Below are 22308 nucleotides of genomic sequence, written 5' to 3'. Positions count from 1 at the left end.
TCTTTCTAATTATATTATATCATAATTTAATTTTATATAACCAATTTGAAATAAGGCAAAGTTTAGTTCTTTTGAACATATCTATAAAATCTAGCACATGTTTTGTAGTAAATATATACTGGAAATTGAGGAAAAGAAGGGAAGAATGAAAGGAAGGAAAGAGGGGGGAAAGAGAGAAGAGAGAAAATCAAGAAAAAATGAATCAAGTTGAATGAATGACATTTGATCATTTGGTCCTCTTGAAATGTCTTCTAATAAATTAATAAATTAACAGCAAGAATGTTGGATTCCAGATCTAGTCCTATGTTCTAGATGTAACCTGTCTTAAAGTATTTATATAATATTGTGCAAGTTGCTTTACCTTTCCTGAATTGAACTTACTGAGTTTCCAGATCGTTCAGGTATGGCCTGAAACTCAATGTAGGATTTTATCTTTCCTTTCAAAGCTAACCCACATCTTGTACTTTTCTATTAATGAATTATTATCTGTAGTAGTTTACAAAAAAAAAAAGCTGCAATTTTTCTCTCTTAATCAGTAACCCTGGTTGATATGACATTGTATCTTCTTTCATCATAACTTTCAGTTATAAAATAAATAAGTCATTGGGATGAAATTACAGCATAGGGAATTTGGTCAATGATATTGTAAAATCTTTGTATGGTGACAGAAAGTCACTATACTTACTATGATAAGCATTGCATAATGTATATGATTGTCAAATCACTATGTTGTGCACCTTAAGCTAATATAGCATTGTATGCCACCTATACTTCATTTAAAAAAAAAAGACTTTATTCCTACTTTTTTACTTTTTGTTTGTTTGTTTGGTCTTGTGACTTACTTTGGCTAAAGAAATGTGGTAGAAGTAACTGTGTGCTACTTCTGAGCCCAAGTTTTAACATGCTTCTGTTAATTGTTTTTAGAACCCTGCCTAGACTCCATGTGAAAAAGCCTTGTCTGATTTACTGAAGGAGTAGGTACTACATGGAGCAGAGACCATGCTTCCCAGCTCGGAGCATAGTAGATTAGCCAGTCTCCAGCTGACCCAGCAGGTGACTGAAAATACAGTAGCAAACCCAGCTAACATTAGCTAAGCTTGGCTCAGTTCAGCAAAAATGGCTGGTTAGCCAAGATATCCATTAACAATAATAAATTACTGTGGTTTTTTTTTTAAGTTATTTAGTTTTGGTGTATTTTTTCTGAAACATGAAACCATTCTTTCCCCTTTTCTTCCTTTTGGTCTCTACAAATTAGTAACCAACCGCTCTTGATTTTAATTAAAAAGTCTTTCAAATACAGTCCTTTGCATTCCTCTGACATTCTCCTAATTCTAGGCTTCCAATGGTGGTATCAATAACTTCTTACCAGTTTTCTGCTTCATCCTATTCCTTCTCTAATCTAGTCTTTTAAATAGTATTTGAATCTATGGATCTATGTGATCCCTTTCCTTAAAAAGTGTTCATTGATTCTCTTTCTATATAACAAAGTAAATAATTGCAAATTCCTTAAAATGGTATATAAAGCCCTTCCTGTTTTTATTTCCCTCTCTTACTGGACATATAATTTATTACTGTTATGAATATTTCATATTCCCACAAACAAAATCTATCTTTACAATCACAATTCTAAGCCACTACTTATGTTCTTTTTTACCTGATCCCATATCTGCCTTGTCTGTCAACCTTTTACTTATCCTTCAACATTTATCTTAGATAGCATTTGCCCTGAGTAGTTTCCCTGGTTTCTTTAAAATAGAATGAATTATACTTTCTTTGAACTTCCATAGCATGTCTTTCAAACTAAGAACTTCTTGTACTTTATTTCATTCACTGAATTAAATAAATGCAGAGATTCAACTTCAATCACCTTTTAAGTATCAAAAACAAACACAGTGTCTTGCATTAACATGCACTTAATTGTCTTTTTTTTTTTTTTAATGTTTTATTTATTTCTAGGAGAGAGAGAGAGAGACAGCATGAGCAGAGGAGGGTCAGAGAGAGAGGGAGTCACAGATTGAAACAGGCTCCAGGCTCTGAGCCGGCAGTCAGCACATAGCCCGACGCGGGGCTTGAACCCACGAACCGCGAGATCATGACCTAAGGGAAAGTCGGACACCCAACCGACTAAGCCACCCAGGTGCCCCTGCACTTAATTGTCTTAAAAAAGTTTTATTTACACTTTATATTAGTGTAATTGAACATTATGAGGTTGATAAAATTTTCTCCAGGACTTGTTTTGAGTGAATTTGGTTTCATGTTACTTTTATAATTGCAAAACATTTCACAGTTTCAGAAAATTATAGTCAAGAAATACTACTAATATTGTATGTTGCTATTACTCAAAGTAAAACATGTGTGGGTACCAGGCTATAATATTCATTAGAAGCAGAGTTTAATAACAAAGATTAATTTATGTTATTTTTTATGCTGTAGGTAAAATGATAAACCATAAGATCTTGCCTCACAGGATGACATCCTGTAGATCTTATGGCATATGAAAGGTCTATTTCTTTTAGCTGATTTTCTGCTGAATTCAGATAAATCATCACTACAGTATTACTTTCCTTCATGTAGGTAGCAAAAATTGTTCTAATTTTTCAAATCACTTATTCTCAAAGAAAGTAGTTTTATTTAAATGATTTATGAAATAAACCATGTTTCTTTTCTTCCATGTTTGCTTTTTTCTTTGCTTTTTTTTCTTGTCTTCTCTCATCTTCTTTCTTTTAACTTTGTTTACCAAGAATACTCAAGCTTCTAGTTAATTTTCAGAAACTCAAGATATTCTCAAGTGGTTTTTCATTCTCAAACTCTATTTCTTTCATACTAGTTATTTTCTGCCCATAGTTTTAATGCATATAATTTTTAAGAGAAATAATTGCTTCAGAAGTCTGATTTCAATAGCTGTAACTCATATCCATTGATCTTTGTTAATATGACTTATCACTAGTTGTTTCTAATTTTACAGCTGTGGATTAAATTGAAGTTTTAAAATATCAGTATCATTTTCACTGAGAATATGAGTGTGTTCTAAAGCAGAAAATAAAATATTTAAATACTCAGTATATATTAAAGTTATCATCCTGAACGTCAGTTTTTTTTCTTAAGTTACTACAAACAGTTGGGTCTTATATTGATGAGGAAATTGTCCACAGTTCTAAAAGCAAATCACATTTGTTATTTTTTAAATTTACTTTAGAAAAAAAATTAACCTGTTTTTAAAAGAACTAGAATTCAAGATTAAATTATGGAGGGAAATAATATAATTCAGTTAAGAGCTACTGAAAACATATTTAAAATAAAATTAATGTCATAGGCAATTAGATGAAAGCAATGCAGAAGACAGTGATTCAAACTTTTATAGATTCTTATTGACATACAACTACATCAAATTTGTTAAATATTCAATTCTGAAAATCATGTATTTCCCTTTACCCACAGCCCCTACTTAAGCAAAGTGAAACCAAAATTCTTGGTGATTTTATAATCAGTAAAAAAGCAATATGGATTAATAATAACTGATGACTTAATTTTTTCAGAGAAAAATATGTTGTGAGTTCTAGTTAAGTTATTTTTTAAATATCTTTAGTATGATTATCCAATACATTTACATAAGATTCAAATCAAGATCCCATTAATTATTTTTCTGTTAATCTGATAATAGTGTTTCAGAAGCACATTTTCATGTGAAGGCTGATGTTTTAACGTATTTTTATAAAGCATAAAATAATGTTACATATCTCTTTGGCTTTTTATCTTCCATAATTAATGTGAAGGTTTTTTTAAAAACATTTTTTTAATTTAGTTTTGAGAGAGAGAGACAGCATGAACAGGGGAGAGTCAGAGAGAGAGTGAGACACAGAATCTGAAACAGGCTCCAGGCTCTGAGCTGGCAGCACAGGGCCTGACATGGGGCTCGAACCCACAAACTGTGAGATCATAACCTGAGCCTAAGTCAGACACTTAACCGACTGAGCCACCCAGGTGCCCCATTAATGTGAAGATTTTTAAGGAGAAAGGCACTCCAATTCAATTGAATTATACTAAAATTACTTAACTCTGTTAAGTTCCTCCTAATCCTCCTATACGTGCAAATATATTCTATTTGTCCTTCTCTGAAGTCCTTATATATCTTACTTCTTTTAATATTAGGCTTTCAATATTTGAAGATTTGTCTACATTGTACATGGAAGTAGTTTGTTCATTTTCATTGCTATGTATTCAAACATGGGATTTTCTAGCAACCATTTAGTAATTTATTTGTAGCATCATTATCTTTTGGTTGGAGAACAATGTTGGTACAAGAAGTTGAAATTAGCTCATATTTTCTTGATGGCTCACTATGTGGCTAATTTTTGTGAAGTTTCTGTTTGTGCATAAAAGGAATATTCTTCAGTTGCTGGCCGCAATGTTCCATATAAGTTCACAAAAGTAGGTTTGTTAACCATATTGATTAAATCTTCCAGACTCCTGTTTCACTATTGTCCTACTAATTCCTGAGGACAATTGTTACAACCTCTTATTACGGTTGTTGATTTATATATTTACCTTAAAGTGTGTCTAATTTTACATTATGTCTGTCATTGTACGCATTCAAATTTAAAATAATATCTTCTTTGTTAAAACATTTTATCAAGATCTTTTATGATTATCATCATCACATGATAAAAACATTGTATCATTTACATTAAGGATCATCTTGATTTCTGAAATGCTTTTTATTGTAAAATTAATTTCTTTTTTAATAGTTTATTGTCAAGTTGGTTTCCATATAACACCCAGTGCTCATCCTCACATAAAATTAATTGTTGATATGGGGCACCTGGATGGCTCAGTTAGATAAGCATCTCAGTCTTGATTTTGGCTCAATACATGATCTCGTAGTTCATGAGTTTTAGCCCTATGTCCTACTTCATTCTGACAGCATGGACTTTTCTTGGGATCCTCTCCTTCTCTCTCTGCCCCTAGTCCCTCTCAAAAATTTAATATAAATAAAATAAAGTAAATTAAATTGTTCATATTAAAATAAGAATGCCATGCCCATTCCACTGTTTGACTTTTATTTCTTCTGTATCTTTACATTTTAAGTACTTATGAACCATACACATTTAATTGGTTTAAAATATTTTTATCTTTTAACTGGAATATTTACTTATTTTAACTATATTTTATGTAAACATTTTTACTTTACCCTTGCTGTTTATTTTACCTATTCTATATTTTTTCTCATGTTCTTTACTTTTGGATAATTTATATATTTTTTACAATTCTTTTGGATATTTATTATGTATGTATTTTATATTTCCCTTCTACAGGTTTTAAAATTAAAACTATATTTCTAAAATGATTAGTAATTATTTCCAAAATTACAATGTACATTTTTAAGTGCTCAAAGTGAAAAATTTTTAGCTTTATTGATATATAATTGACATAAAACATTGTCTACATTAAGGCATAAAAATTATATGTTGCATATATACTGCAAAATGTTTACCACAGTAAAGTTAGTTAACACATCTTTCATCTCAGATAATTACCATTCTGTTATTGTTGTTATGGTGAGAACATTAAAGTTCTATTCTCATACAAACTTTTAAGTATACACTACAATATTTTTACTATAGTCACCATGCTGTACCTTAGATCCCAGGACTTGCTTGTCTTATAACTGAAAGTTTGTATCCTTTGAACAATATTTTCTTATTTCCCCCACCCCTCAACTTCTGGCAACCACCATTCTACTCTTAGTTTCTATGAGTTTAATGTTTATAGAATCCACATATAAATGAGACCATATTGTATTTGTCTTTCTCTGACCTATTTCACTTAGATTAATAACCTTAAGGAGAACTATCCATGTTGTTACAATGGTGGGATTTCTTTTTCTTTTTATAGCTGAGTTATATTATCTGCTTATCATCTATCTATCTATCTATCTATCTATCTATCTATCTATCCTATCTATCATCTTCATTAATACCCACTTAGATTGTTGCCATGTCTTGGCTATTGTGGATAATGCTGCAATGAACATGGAAGTGCAAATAGTTAGTTCTTTGACAGAATGTTTTCATTTCCTTTGGGTATATACCTAGAAGTAGAATTGCTAGATCCTTTGGCAGTTTTATATTTTGAGGAATCTCCCTACTGTCTTCTACAGTGACTGTACCAATTTACATTCCCACCACATTGCACCAAATTTCCCTTTCTTCCACATCCTTGTGAGCATTTCTATCACTTGACTTTTTCATACTAACCATTTCAACAGATGTGAGATGATATCTCATTGTGGTTTTGGTTTGCATTTCCCTGAAGATTAGTGATTTCAAGTACCTTTTGATATAACTGTTGGCCATCTCTAGTCTTCTATGGAAAAATTTGTATTCAGTTCCTCTGCCCAGATTTTAATTAGATTGTCATTATTACTTGTTTTGCTATTAAATTGTATGAGTTTCTTTTATATTTTGGATATTAACCTCTTATCAGATATTTGTTTTGCACATATTTTCCCAATATGCTGTTAATTTTCTTTGTTGCACAGAAGCATTTTAGTTTGATATTTTTTAATTTGAAAAGTGGTGTTAATTTTCCTTTAAATGTTTGATAGAATTCACCTATGAAGCCATCTGGTCTGTGCTTTTCTTTTTGGAAGGTTTTTCATTACTGAATCAATCCTATGCACACTATCGATCTATTCATATTTTCACAATTCAGTCTTGACTGAGTGGGGGCTGAAGCCAGCAGCAAGGACCAGGGTCAACTACAGGCCTACTGGCATCTGCAGGGGCTCTGTCCGTGGGCATGCACTCCTATGACTGCAGGGTTCCTTCTGGTACAGCTCTGCATTGGAGGTCAGTGTTGGGAGTCATGCTGTGTTTATTGTAGGTACACAACTGGAAGGGCTAGCCCAGTAGTGAAGGTCAGTGATAAAAAAAAAAAAGTTGGGCCACATCAGGGGGCTCACAAGCATCTTTTGGGGCCTGGGCTATTTATGTGTATTTCCCTGGTTATGGGATCTGATCACGGCATGCACAGCACATGCCAGTCAGCAGACGATGGTCATGGGCGTCAGGACTGCCAAGTGCAGTTGTACGGTTGGATGGACTAGATCGGAGCACTGACCCAAGGGTGTGAGTCAACTAGGTTAGCATCTTGTCCTTGTACAGCTGTAGAGCTCTGGACTAGTTGCCAGTATGGGATGGAGTGCCAGGGAGTGAGGAGATACTCAGGTATCTGGTGTCTGCCAATGCAAATAGTTGTGATGTGAAAAATCAGTGAAATCTGCAGAGTATTTATAGTAGTAGCTGTGCTGTTTGTTGATTTCTTTAATGGCAAAACTACTGGGATCTTCTGAAGAGCAAGTCATTGAAAACTGGCCACTCTAGCTGCTTGGCTAATACTGATAGCCTTGCTTTTCTTTTTTGTTACTAGCCTTCTCTATACATCTCAGCATTTCTGGTCTCTAGGTGGGTGAAACCAAAGCAGGTCCTTAGAGCACTGCCCCAAAAGTCAGGGGAAGATTCTTCCCTGGTCTCCCTTTCCCAGTGAGGAGAATTCTTTCTGGATGGGGAGTTTGCTCTTGGTTCTGAGCAGAGTTGGCATTTGGGATGCACGCAAAATTAGCTGCCTTCTTTCCCTCTTTGTGCAGTTATTCTCAGGTTTTTTGTTTTCCTGTGTAGCTGAAGTTTCTTAAGTGGACTCCTAAGCTCTCCCAGAGCTGTTTTTGTTCATAGATAGCTGCCTAATTGTTGATTTCTGATGGCTTGTGGAGATTAGGATCTCGTATTTGCCTCCTTGATGACATCACTGTAAGGTAAAATTTTAATGAAGGTAAAACTTCTTCCTTAATAATGCAAAATATAACAACATATTAACCCTTCAGTTACATGTACCCTTCGTTGAACATTTCTAAAACATTTCTTTATATGTTAAACATCATGAATAATATAGTTGTATAGAGTCAATATTAAATTAGATATACTCACATATTTACCACTTTATTAGTATGTTATTTCCTCAGGTATCACTGAGTTGCCATCAGAGATCACATTCTTTTTGCGTAAAGTTTATGCTTTAAAATGTCCTTTACTGAGTCTCTACCGTTGGAAAACTCTTCAAGATTTTCTTTGTGTGAAAATATCTTTATTTTATCATTATTCTTGAAATATATTTACACTGAATGTAGAACTTAAGGATGGCAAAGATTTTCTTCAACCTACTGAAGATATCTTTCCACTGTGTTCTCGATTCCATTGTTGGTATTAAGTCAACTATATACTCCCATCGTCTGTTTTTAATATTTTTTCTGTATATTTGATATTTTCCTGTTTTACCATAATGTGGCCAGTTGTGAACTTTAAAAAATATATATTTCAGATTTATTCAACTTGAATTTGTAGATTGGCTTTCCTATCACTCCTGGAAAACTCTTTGTCAGTATTGCTTCAGATATTGCCTTTGAACATTCACTCCTTTTTTTCTCCTATTGAATGTTTAGCTTTTTTTAATGTTAGATCTACTCACTCTGCCCTCCCACTCTAGCTTATTCTCTTCCATTTTTTTCTGTCTTTTCTGACTTTATATGACATTCTGTCTAATTTCTTCTAATTGATCTTCTGACGCACAAATTCTTTCTACATCTCTTTCAAGTTTGTACATTGAGTTTTTAATTATTGTTACTCTTTTCAATATTTAAAGTATGTTTTCTGCTTTTAATTTTATTTTCTAGTTTACCTTTTTTAGTTTTCTGTTCTTGGTAAGTATTTTCATATGTGTCTTTTATTTCTTTAAATATAATGAACACAACTCTTTCATAGTTTATATACGACGATTTCAATATCTTTATGGATGGATCTTTGTGGTCCTTTATTTTTATTGATCCTTTCTCAATGCACTGTATTTTTTATTTTTCTTGCTACTCATTGACAGTATATACACATTTTCTTCAAAATACTTGTAGGAAGAATTTAAGGATTAAAATATGGTGTATTGCTTTAGAGAAGGAATGCTTTAGAGATGGCTTATATCATTTTTTTGCTTTCTTTCCTGCATTTGCTTTCTTTCTTGCATTTTGACTGAATTACCATCCACCCATCCACTTTCTAGATTTTTACATTTCATTGGCACATTCTAATTTTCCCTCCTGTTCTGTTTCTCTTTTTTTCTGTAGATTTATACATTTTAATTTATTTATTATGGTAAAAGATAAGTGATGTGGAATTGTTTCAAGATTTGTAGTAGGAAGGTAGAAACTCTAGCAAGAGGCAGAGTTGGAGACTTTCAGTGCACAGAAAAGTAATTCTGCCTGTATATGGCAGAATTGGTATTTTCAATTCCAACATATATTAGTTTTGAATAGAAAAACTTCTCTATTTTAAAACAGATACACATTGTTGATCTTACCTAGTCCACCGATTTGACAGATAAGGAGAGTGAAACATGTATAGGTGGCAGGTTAGTCCAACTTCCCAAAAGTAGTAAATGGAAGATCAAGACTTGTAATCCCACTTTTTGTCCTAATTCATGTTATTCATGTGATTTTTTACATCTGCATATATAAGACCCTCAAGATTATTATAAATATTAATATTACATTTTATTATCAGTTGGAAAAACTTCTATTTTTTAATGAAACAATTGCAATAACCATATTGTTATTCAAGAATCAGACATTCTAATATTCAACTTTAAAATCTTTCAATTTTCTTTCAAATATTACAGAGAGTAAGGGTCAATATATAATACAAAAATTATAATTGGTTGTTATTTAGAGTTTAGTCTTAAATTATAACTATTGGTATATAACTAATCAGGGTCCATGATATTCATATGAGCAAATATCATTCAACTTAAATTATTAATTAAAAATCTTTTTTCCACATATATTTTTTTTATTTTTTCAATGTTTTATTTATTTCTGAGAGAGAGAGAGAAGGGGGGCAGAGAGACTGCGTGAGCAGGGGAGGGTCAGAGGGAGATACAGAATCTGAAGTAGACTTCAGGCTCTGAACTAGCTGTCAGCACAGAGCCCAACACGGGGCTTAAACCCACGAACTGTGAGATCATGACCTGAGCCCAAGTCAGACACTTAACGTACTGAGCCACCCAGGCACCCCTCCACATATAGTTTAGAATTGTCATTTATTACACACTCACACACACACAAACTGTGCATAATTTTATAAAATTTATTTTCAATATTTATGATTCACTAACTCATCTTGTCTCATATTGACTAGGAACATGAGAACAATTTTGAATAAAAATAGTTGAAATTCTTATTTTTAACTCTAAAGAGAATGATTCTGTTCCTTCAATCAATTTGATAATTGATAAAACATTTTTTTATTATGATTGATATTTATATAATATTATAATTGATAATATATCAATTTCAGATGTACAATATTATCTAAAATCTATCTGTCTATTATCTATCAATCATTTATTTAAGTTTTTAAATTTAATTCCAGTATAGTTACATATGGTGTTACATTAGTTTCAGGTGTACAGCATATTGATACAGCAGTTCTATACATTACTTTATGCTCACTACAATATGTATAGTCATAATCTATCACAATGCAAATTATTGCAATGTTATTGACTATATTCACTATGCTATACTTTTCTTTTTCATGACTAAAATATAACTTTCTTTCTTTATTTGCCCATTCTCTTACCCACCTTTCCTTTGGGAACCGGAAGTTTGTTCTGTTTTTAAGAGTCTGTTTGTTGTGTTTTACTTTCCACATGTAAGCAAAATCATATAATTTTGTGTTTCTTATTCTGATTACTTAGCATAATACCCTCTGAGTCCATTCAAAATGTCAAAAATGGAAAAATCTCATTCTTTGTTATGGATGAGTAATATTCCATGGTGTGTGTGTGTGTGTGTGTGTGTGTGTTTGTGTGTGTGTGTGTATACCATATATTCTTTATCCGTTCATCTATAAATGGGCACTTAATTTGGTTTCCTATCTTGACTATTGTAAATAATGCTGCAGCGAAGATAGAAATGTATGTATTCTTTTAAATTAGCATCTTCATTTTCTGTGGGCAATACCCAGTAATGGAATTATTACATTGTATTGTATTTCTATTTTTAATTTTCTAAGGATATTCTATACTGTTTTTCATAGTGCGTTTGCATAGGACATTCAATTTGCATGCCCACCAACAGGATGTGAGGGTTCCTTTTTCTCCCATTCTCACCAGAAATTGTGGTTTCTCATCTTTTTAATCCTAGTCTTTCTGACTGGTGTGAAGTGATGTCTCATTTTGATTTTGATTACCATTTTTCTCATGATTACTAATGTTGAACATCGTTTTATTTCTGTTGTCCATCTGTATGTCTTTAAAAATGTGTTTCAGATAGTCTGCTTATTTTTAATTAGATTGATGTGTTTTAATATCAAATTATGTAAATTTATTATATTAACTCCGTATGGGATTTATGATTTGCAAATATCTTCTCCTATTCATTACGTTGTCTTTTGGTTTTGTTGATAGTTTCCTTTGCTGTGCAAAAGGTTTTTATTTGATGGGGCGCCTGGGTGGCTTAGTCGGTTAAGCGTCCGACTTTCACTTAGGTCATGATCTCGCGGTTCGTGGGTTTGAGCCCCGCATCGGGCTTTGTGCTGACTGCCAGCTCAGATCCTGGAGCCTGTTTCAGAGTCTGTGATTCCCTATCTCTCTGACCCTCTCCTGCTCACGCTGTCTCTCTCTCTCTCCTAGAAATAAATAAAACCTTAAAAAAAAAAAAAAGGAAAGAATGTTTTTTAAAAAAAGCTTTTTATTTGATATACTCACAATAGAATATTTTTGCTTTTGTGTCCTTTGCCTGTGAAGACGTTTCTATAAATATGTTGCTAATACTGATATCCAGGAGATTACTATGTTTTATTTAAGAAATTTTATATTCTCACATTTCACATTTATATCTTTAATCCATTTTTTAACCTTTTTAATGTTTATTTATTTAGAGAAAGACAGAGCATTAGTCAGAGAGGGGCAGAGAGAGAAAGGATGACACAGAATCTGAAACAGGCCCCTGGCTCTGAGCTATCAGCACAGACCCTGACTCAGGACTTGAACTCACAAACTGTGAGATCATGACCTGAGCTGAAGACAGACATTTAATGGACTGAGCCACCTAGGCACTCCAGTCTTTAATCCATTTTTAATTTCTTTTTATGTATTGTGTAAAAAAGTAATCCAGTTTCATTCTTTTGCATGTAGCTGTCCAGCTTTCCCAACATCATTTATTGAAAAGACTGTCCCCGTTTTATATTCTTGCCTCCTTAGTCATAGATGTATTGACATACAGGGGTGGGTTGGTTTGTGAGCCCTCCATCCTGTTCCTTGATATATGTGTCTATTTTTGTGACACTACCATATTGTTTTGGTACTACAGATTTGTAGTATATCTTGAAATCTGGGATTGTGATACCTATGGTTTTATTCTTAGCTTAGCTTAGCTTAGTTTAATTTTAATCTTCTTAAGGAGGTTCCAGTGCAGGCCTTGAACTAATGATGCTGAGATAAAGACCTACACTAACATCAAGAGCTGGATGCTTAAATGACTCAGACTCCCAGAAGCCACTCCAGTTTTGTTCTTTCTCAAGATTGCTTGAGTATTCCAGACCTTTTATGCTTTCATACAAATTTTAGGATTATTTATTACAGCTCTGTAAAAAAAATATTATTGGTATTATGATAAAGATTGCATGAAATCTTTAGATTGCTTTGGGTAATATGGACATTTTAAGTATATTATTTTTTGTAGTCCATAAGCATGGTATATCTCTCTATTTTTATCATCTTCAATTTCTTTCATCAATGATCTATGGTTTTCAGAGTACAGATCTTTCTTGTTCTTTGTTAAGTTTATTCCTAGGTATTTTATTCTTTACTGGGGCAATTGTATATAGGGTTGTTTTCTTAACACTTTTTTTCTGCAACTTTGTTATTAATGTATATGAACAGAGCAGATTTATATGTATTCATTCATTCTGTACCATGCTACTTTCCTGAATTCCTTTATCAGTTCTAATAGTTTTTGGTGGAATCCTTCAGGTTTTTCTCTATATAGCATCATGTCATCTGCAAAGAGTAGAAGTTTTACTTCTTCCTTACCAATTTGGATGCTTTCTATTTTTTTTCTTATCTGATTGCTATGGCTAGGGCCTCCGTACTATAGTGAATAAAAGTGGTGAGAGTGGACACCCTTGTCTTTGCTTCTCATCTTAGAAAAAAACTTTATCTTTTTCACCATCAAGTATATTAGTCATGAGTTTGTCATTTATGACCTTTACTATATTGAGGTATATTTCTTCTAATCCTACTTTGTTAAGAATTTTTGTCATGAACAGATGTTGTATTCTGTTAAATTTTTTTATGCATCTATTGAGATGATCATATTATTTTTATCCATTGTTTAGTTGCTACTGTGTATCACACTGACTGATTTGTAAATATTGAATGATCCATGCATGTTTGGGATAAATCCTACTTGATCATGGCAAAAAAACTTTTCAATATATTATTGATTTTGGGTTGCTAATATTTTGTCGGGAATTTTTGCATATGTTCATCAGAGATATTGGCCTATTGTTTTCTTTTTTTGTAATGTCTGCCTAGATTTGGTATCAGGGTAATACTACCCTTATGGAATGAATTCAGAAATTTTCCTTCTCTTCTATTTTTTGGGATAGTGTGAGAAAACTAGGTATTAACTCTTCTTTAAGTGTTTGATGGAATTAAATTGTAATGGTATCTGGTCCTGGACTTTATTTTTTTTATTACAGATTCAATTTCTTTACTAGTAATATGACTCTTCAACTTTCTATTTTTAATGCTTATTTGTTTGTTTGTTTGTTTTATTTTTGAGAGAGAGAGAATGAGAAGGGGGGAGGGTTGCAAAGAGAGAGGGAAACACAAAATCAAAACAGGCTCCAGGTTCTGAGCTGTTAGTGCAAAGCCTGACACAGGGTTTGAACTCATGGACCATGAGACCATGACCTGAGCAAAAGTCGGAAGTTTAACGGACAGGCACTCAGGTTCCTCCCAGATAATTTCAAACAAACAATTGCAACCCCTTAGACATGTTCACATGGAAACAATTTAAATGCATTGAATTAACACTTGTTAGGTTAAATAGACATTGTATTAATAAAGGAAAAAGGTAACAGGAATTCTAGCCACTCTTTATTCTCAATAACTAGGGAAGGGAATCAGCATACTGAGGTGGGGAGACACTGTGATTTGTCTGCAGCCTTGAGGTCTAACACCACTGTTCCACTGCCCTGGCTGGAATATCTCCCTGCCTTGCAAGTAGGCATGAGTCCTGTGAGGCTGCACTACACAGAGGCCAAATTGAGCAACATTTTAAAAGGATTGGATGGGTAAAAAATGAAATGAGACATAATAAGAAACAATATTTAAATAGAAAAAAACACCATGTATTTTTAAAAATCTTTTTTTTCCCAATAACATGTACTAAGATGAGAGAAAAGATATATATCTCATTTTGCTGTCACATCTTTCTTTATGCTGCATTTTGATATATATCACTGATTCGCTGCTCTGCCTCATCCATCCTTGCCAACATGGCATGCATTTGAGATTGCAGCTCAGTTATAGCAGTTTTTATTTCATCCTGCTTAGCTTTTATTTCTTTAATAGAGAGAGATTCTAATCTATTTTTGACCCCAGCTAGTATTTTTTTTAACGTTTCCAAATTCTGGTTCAGACATCTTACTCATATCTACGTTGTTTAAGTCCCTGACTGTCCTTTTTCCTGCCTTTTCTTTTGAGGTGAATTCCTTCATTTCATCATTTTGCAGGAAGAAAAGGAATTAATAAGGCTAAAAAATTAAAATTAAAAAATTGAAAATAACACACACAAATCAATGACGCTAGATTTTAGGTTTGCTTTGGTCTGGTTATGGAAAGGAGTTTGGTTGATAGAGAAAAAAGGGTAAAAATTAAAATTAAAAATTAAAAACAACACACACAGACACACAAAAAATCAAATAAATTATTTTAGATCCTAGGTGTGTTTGACTGTTTATTGAAACGAGTCAGATTGTTTAGAGAAAAAAAGAGGGGAACAAAAACGAAAACATTTGAAAATTTGAGAAAATGAATATGATGAAATATAATAACTTGAAATGATGGAAGTAAAATATAAGATGAAAAATTTACAAAGGAGTAAAATATATAGTAGAAAAAATATTTTAATAAAAATTGAAAATAAAAATATTTTTCTCTTTCAGTATTCAAGTAAAAGAACCAAAAAAGAAAGAGAAAAATGATAATTGAATAGAGAGATTAGCGAACAGATTGTCATATAATTGATATTACATCGTTTTCCCCTGAAGTTAAACTATGAAGTTCTTTATAGTCTGTAAACTAAGCAGGCAGTGAGATTTGTGGTGTTTCTGAAGAGAAAGGTCGGCCCAGTCGGCAAGGTTTCATGTAATAGCTCTGTCCTCCACTAGATGGTGCTGCTTAGCTTACTGGGTTGATTGCGCCTGCCACACTCAGGGAATTTCATGAAACTGTGCAGCAGCCCGCCCCAGAAAAAGTTCACACGATTGTGTAGTAGCACCATTTCAGGGATTATGGAAAATACGTGTGGCCTGAGGACATCCTGGACCCACTTTTGCTCCTGGAGATTCACATTTCCCACCAGAGCACTGCAAGGTATTGAGCTGCAGTTTCAGTCTCTGCAGTCCCTCTGTTTATAGGGTCTTACTGGAATTTAAGCCCTCTCCTTTCTCCCTTCTTAGTTCAGTCCCTGTGGCTGTTTCCACTTTTCCACTTTTTTTCCAGCTGATTTGGGGGGGAGGGAGGCTTTTCCCATACTCTCCTTTTCTTTGACAAATAAAGAAAGAATATCCAATGGGAAAAGACAGTTTCTTCAACCATTGGTTGGGAAATCTGGTCTGTGATGTGTGAAAGAAACTGGACCAGTTTCTTATCCCATACACAAAAATAAATTCAAAATGGATGAAAGACTTAAATGTGAGTCAGGAAACCATCAAAACCCTAGAGGATAACATAGGCAGTAACTTCTTTAACATTGGCCATAGGAACTTCTTATTAGATATGTCTCCTGAGGGAAGAGAAACAAATGTAATAATAAACTATTAGCACTGAACCAAGATAAAAACCTTCTGCACAGTGAAGGAAACAATCAACAAAAGTAAAAGGCAACCTTCAGAATGGGAGAAGATATTTATAAATGACATATCTGATAAAAGGTTAGTATCCAAAATACATAAAAAACTTATAAAACTCTACACCCAAAAAACTAATAATCCTATTTAAAATGGGCAGAAGTCATGAATATACATTTTCCAAGGAAGATATACAGATACACAGATGACTAACAGATACATGAAAAGATGCTCAACATCGCTCATCATCAGGGAAATACAAATCAAAATTACAATGATTTATCCCCTAATACCAGTCATAATGGCTAATAACACAAGAAACAACAGATATTGACAAGAATGTGGAGAAAAAGGAATCCTCTTACACTATTATCAGGAATGGAAACTGGTGCTACCACTCTGGATAACAGTAGAGTTTCCTTAAAACATTAAAAATAGAACTACTCACAAACTGTTCAGAGTTTGTCATGTAGATGTAGCTGTTATCTCAGTATGTCCATCAGATGAGATGAGCTTGGGATCCTCCCATTCCATTTTCCAAAAACTCCCTGGTTTCATTTTAATGCAAACCTTTTTTTAGGATAAGAAACTTTTCCCCTTATTCTTACTTTGTTAGGATTTGTTGTAACAAATAAATCTTGAATTTTGGAAAAATAATACTCAAAATTATTGATATAATTACATATTTTCTATATTATGCCTTAACAAAAACAATTCCATTAATTTATTTTATTTTTTTTAAATGTTTTATTTATTTCTAGGAGAGAGAGAGACAGCGTGAGCAGGGGAGGATCAGAGAGAGAGGGAGTCACAGACTGAAACAGGCTCCAGGCTCTGAGCTGGCAGTCAGCACAGAGCCCGACGCGGGGCTCAAACCCACGAACCGCGAGATCATGACCTAAGCGAAAGTCGGACGCTTAACCGACTAAGCCACCCAGGCGCCCCTCCATTAATTTATTTTATGTTATCAAATCAGTACTGAATTTATGGGTTTAAACTTCTTTTATCACACTATATATTTATAAACGTTTTTGATAATTTGCTTTTATACTCTATATAAAAACTGATTTTGATTTCCTTGATCTTCTCATTTCTTGTTTCATTAATTTTAGCTCTCATTTCTATTTTCATCACTATCATTTCTTTGGAATTTTTTAGGTGTTCCATTATTAATTTTTTGAGATGAATATTGATCCTACAAGGTTTAATCTTTGCTTTCTAATATATGCATTTAAGACTATAAATCTTAGGGGTGTCTGGGTGGCTTAGTCAGTTAAGCGTCCAACTTCGGCTTAGGTCATGATCTCATGATTCGTGGGTTCGAGCCCTACATTGGGCTCTGTGCTGACAGCTAGCTCAGAGCCTGGAGCCTGCTTCAGATTCTGTAACTCCCTCTCTCTCTGACCCTCCTCTACTCATGCTGTCTTTCTCTCTCTCTCTCAGGAAGAAAAAAAAAAAGACTATAAATTCTTCTGCTTATTGGTTTAGATTTATAACCAGACTCCACTAAGGGAAGCTTGGGCTATTTTAGGTATTTCAGCAGAGAGATACGATATAGGGATTGTAGTAGTAGTAGTAGTAGTAGTAGTAGTAGTAGTAGTAATAGTAGTAGTAGTAGTAGTAGTTGCAGTAATAGTAGTAATATTTTGTGACTAGATAAAAGTTATTATTCCCATTATAAAGGGAAATAATTTTGACAATGGGGAGGAGGTCCCTTTTTATCAGCCATGAGTAGATTCCACAGGACAAGTGTCCGAGTTCCCATGTAGGAACAATTTAGAGATGTAGTTCTCCTTGTCTACTGGCTTTGACTTCTTTTTGCCCTTGCCACTTTTGGGATCCTCAGCCCACATCTCTCACCTTCTCCAGCACCTTGTTGCATTGCCTGTCAAAGGCCTTCACGTGGCCTAAGGGCTTCTTGTTGCAGCAGTTGATGAGCACTTGGGTGTTGTTCTTGACTAATTGCATGAGTACAAAGAGTGGATCTATGGTTAAATTCTTCCTCCTCCAACTTCTGCAGCTTCTCTGGGAGCATCTCATTCTTGGGCTTGTTGAGAAGGCTCATGGTGGTAGTGGCTGTGCTCCCAGTCAGTGCCATGTCCTCCACCTTGCTTCTTCCTCTGAAAAGCTAAGGGCTTGATTATTAAATTGAATAACTAAAGGAGCAAAATGAGAAGGCTAAGGTAAAATAGACATAATAGTTTCAGGGGCGCCTAGGTGGCTTAGTCGGTTAAGCGTCCGACTTTCGCTTAGGTCATGATCTCGCAGTTCGTGGGTTCGAGCCCCACATCGGGCTCTGTGCTGACTGCCAGCTCAGAGCCTGGAGCCTGTTTCAGTCTGTGACTCCCTGTCTCTCTGACTCTCCCCTGCTCATGCTGTCTCTCTCTCCTAGAAATAAATAAAAAAAAAAATTAAAAAGAAAAAAAGTTTCAGAAAGACTGTGCTCTGGGGTGAAATAGGAAAAATATTGGATTATCAGAAGGTAGAAGCTTAGAGGAAAGCACTATAGACATTGGTTAATTATACTATCTCTGAAGGAGTACAATATGACTGGTTTAGGGAAGTCCTAAAAATGCTAGAGACTAAAAGCAACTTCTGCTATGTGGGTGATGGGCCATGACTGAGCTGATGCAAAAAGAAACAGCAAGAGGCCAGAACAAATAAGTCTTTTTATCACCTTTCACTTCCTACTGCTTTTCTAGTTCCCTAACTGGAAATCAAGTGAGAAATATAGTCTGCAAAGTACCTGTTTTAGTGTCATAAGCACAAAAGAGGAAGATGTATTTGGAGTTGCCAGACAATAGTAAAATAAGTGGTAGACACTCATCTCACACATTTTGATATATAGTGAATTTGGGTATCATTCAATTTTAATTATTCTTAACTTTTTATTATAAGTTTTGACTGATGATTATTTAGAAGTGTAATTTTTACTTTACAACTGTAGTTATGGCTGATTTTTTCTTTTATGTTCATTTTATAAGTTCTTATATATATTTTAAGAAAATATCTTCCAATATATATATACTTATTATATATATAATAAATTTTGTTATATATAAAACCTATTGTCCACTATTTAATATTCTAATATACATTTTCTAAACATTTTGAAAAATCTTGAAAAGATAGGTTTCTATTCATTATATGTAGAATTCTATGTCCATTATGTTATGTCCACTCTTTTTTATTTTGATGTTTATGCCTGCGTGAGCTATTTCTTTAGGAGTATTAAATTAAATTTTTTCTGATATTATCATGGATTTATTTATTTCACTTTTTATATCTGTCACTTTTTGATTACCCAATCTGAATTATATTTTCTGTTTAATCTCTTAAGAATTCTTTGTAATTTCATTATGACTTTTCAAGGTCTGACAAATCTCTTTATCTAATATGTGTGTTTTTTATCGTAGTGGAAATTATCCCATCTTCAAATACTACACAGACAACAAGATTTCCAGCTGTTTTTTCAGATTATTGTGTATTGTTTTCCAATTTATATGTAAGAATATTTTAAAGTATTTATTATAATGGTGGGGAGCTGAGTTGTAGCTCCCTCTTTTTATATATGCTCACATCTTCTGTTCCTATATAAGCATTGGCAGACAAAGTTAAAATTTCTGGGCCCTCTAATCTAAAAACTCGGTATGTCTTGCAGGCTTTAACTTCCTTAAACCACTCTATGTTTTATCTCTCTGTTAGTAGTCCCTGGTTATTTCCTCTCATCTTAAACTTGTCTAATTAATTGGAAAAGCATGTTATTGTTTTTAATTAAGTACACATAAAACATAAAATTAGTCTTCTATGTCATCAGAAGTTTGTTACTAGTTATATGTTTTTAATATGATTCAAAATTTCACACAGGTTCTTATACACTTTAGGCTTTATAAGAACTTCATTTTAGACTGCAGGTCATACTTATCATTTAGCTAAGAGTGCAGACTGGTGGAGCAAATTCTATTCACTCTAGGACTTTTGGGAATATCTGAAAAGAAAAAAACACTGGTCTGAACTTGGGCTTGCATCTGTACTTTCTCAGAAGGGACCCCACTTCTTGATAGACTTTATAATACTCATATCCATTTGCAAGAGTGGAGATATGTGTGAGCTAAATACATGTTAAACATATAAACGTATATTTTTATAAAGATGAGCTCAGAATTATCATTGCTCATAAGATAACCATTGGTTCAGTGAATTCTTTCATTTTATTAAGTTGTGCTATGTTCTGTGGAAAAGAAGGATTTAATTCACTAAAGTATTAAATATAGTTGTTACATTTGAGAGAGAAAATATTTTTCAGAATTTATTTCAATCTGGATTTCACGTCAATCATTTTACAAAAACTGCTTTTGTGAAGGTCAACAATGACCTCCACATTGCTAAATTGTCACTTTTCAGTTTTTATTTTACCTGACTTATCAAAAGCATTAGACACAGGTACCACTTCCAATTCTTAATACTATCTCTACCTTTTGCTTTCAGAACCCTTCTTACAAATTCATACTTTTCTTCCAGCCACATTAATTGTCCTTTCACAGCCTCATTTGTTAGCTCTTCCTTTATTTTCTGACCTCTTATCAAGAAGTTGTCCCAGAATTTTAGTCTTTGATTTAATTTTCTATTCATATTACTACTTCCTTTATAACTTAATTTTATTTTCTTATATTTAAATGCTATCCATATGCCCACATATTTTAAATACTTATCTTTAGACCACATATCTTTATGATACCTAGATTCTTATATTCAGTTACATCATCACTTGAATATAAAAATAGTCTTTTCAAGCTTAACATTTCCAAAATAGGTTTCTTGATCAATTAATTCCAAACTGCTTTACCTACAGAATTCATCTAAGTCTGTAGAGATGAAATTCATCTTTCTAGTTTCTCAAGCTAAAATCCATAGACTCATTCCTGACTCTTTTCTCCCACACACACAACTAGCCAATTCAAGAAGAAATCTTACTGTCTCTGCCTTCAAGATATATTCAGAATTTATACACTTGTTCCCTATTATTAGTTTGATCTACTAATATTAAAACTCCCTCCGAATTGAACTCTGAACTCCATTCTAGCCCCATATCATACTTTCTCAAATGCAGTAATGATTTCTCTTAGACATTAATGAAATCATTGCACTCTTCTCTTTAAAATGCCATTATCATTCTTCATTGTATATTAAATGACAGTCAATATCTTTACAATGATCTACAACAGGATCTTCTGGTCTGGATCACAGTTACCTCTCTACTCTCATTTCTGACTACTAAGCTCATTTGGCTCTCTTGAGATTCTTTGAACATCTCAGACCTCAGGATTGTTGTTTCTTCTGTCTGAAACTCTCTGTTATCCATGACCAGCTCTCTCATTTCCTTACGATAGTCCTTTATAGTAAAGCCAGATTAAATGTGAATTTAAGAAATAACCAATTGCATACATAAATGAAAGACTGTTAGACTTACCTGTTATATACATTATGGAAAGTGTGGTCTTTCTCATACATATACAGAAAACAAAACTGTCTTTGGCCAGAGTACTAGAAATTTAAAAACAATTATCTTGGTTGGTATAGTCTATTAATTAACACATACCAATTTATTTAAAACAGTCTTCTTCAACTTCTAAAGCACACTCACTTCTTGTAATTAACTGCTAGAAGTTTTGAAAAAATTGACATGATTAAAACCAAAGTGCCTTCTCATTTATAAAAAAAATAAACATCAGTAGAATAATGAAATCTTGTGGAATAATTGTGCCTCCCCGATATCAAATATATTCCTAATTCTTTGCTAAATTTGATTCTGAGAAAAAGAGTTCACTTCAGTAACTTAGTTCTTTTCTAAATGCAAAGTGAAAGGCAGGTTTGGAATAATTTGTTCTTCATATCTTGCTTCAAAATTGTCAACAAAGAGAGAGAATTAATTGCCTCATCATACTTATTTATGATTTTACATGTGATTAGCCTTGGCAATATATATATGTATATGGCTTTTATATACATAGAGCTAGAACTATCTGGAAACTGTTTGTCAGGAGCCTGTCAGCTCAGTTACAGTATTTTATGTATTGAATAGCTTTTCTCTTGCTGCCTGTTCATGGTAAGATTTACTAAGCCTAAT

The 22308-nt window shown here is 33.2% G+C and overlaps 1 pseudogene; it reads right to left on the bottom strand.

Annotated features, from left to right (window-relative positions):
* Positions 1 to 17902: 17902 nt before the first annotated feature.
* LOC120243777 lies at positions 17903 to 18288 on the bottom strand (annotated as a pseudogene).
* Positions 18289 to 22308: the final 4020 nt, after the last annotated feature.

This window comes from Hyaena hyaena, unplaced genomic scaffold (assembly GCF_003009895.1).
Source record: "Hyaena hyaena isolate Hyena2069 unplaced genomic scaffold, ASM300989v1 scaffold_368, whole genome shotgun sequence".
Taxonomy (NCBI): domain Eukaryota; kingdom Metazoa; phylum Chordata; class Mammalia; order Carnivora; family Hyaenidae; genus Hyaena; species Hyaena hyaena.
This window is presented reverse-complemented; position numbering and strand designations above follow the sequence as displayed.